The sequence below is a fragment of the Penaeus monodon genome, chromosome 24 (assembly GCF_015228065.2).
Source record: "Penaeus monodon isolate SGIC_2016 chromosome 24, NSTDA_Pmon_1, whole genome shotgun sequence".
Taxonomy (NCBI): domain Eukaryota; kingdom Metazoa; phylum Arthropoda; class Malacostraca; order Decapoda; family Penaeidae; genus Penaeus; species Penaeus monodon.
Window position 1 is genome coordinate 12,509,132 of NC_051409.1, and position 488 is coordinate 12,509,619.

Sequence of the window (488 nt, forward strand, 5' to 3'; positions counted from 1 at the left end):
CTTGAACAACTGAAAAAATCGGGGCAAATATCAATCATGCAGCCATAACATTAGTCCGCTGCCAGTAAGTTTCCGCCAGCCGTGAGAGCAGGAAGCGAGGGAGGTCGAGCCGCGAATCCGGGATGGTTTGCACAAATCGAGTTCGACTTCGCACGAACCAGACGCAGAATTAGCGGGATTTAAGCGCCGAATCCTGGCGGAGCTCCGGATAATAACGGCTGACAAAGAAAACGATGAAGACAGATGATGCAAAAACAAGATGGCGCCGTCTTGGAAGGGGCGGAGGGGAGGTGGGTAGGGTGGTGGGGAGAAGTTAAAGTGATGGAAAGAGGGGATATGGGTTCAAGAAGGGAGGAGGAGGGGAGGATGGACGAAAGATGTTGAAGAAATGGAAAAGGAAGTTTGGGAAGACTTACAGGCTAGGGCTGGGAAGAAAGGTCTATGACGCACGAGCAGGTAAAATGAAAGAATAATGCACGAACGGCGGA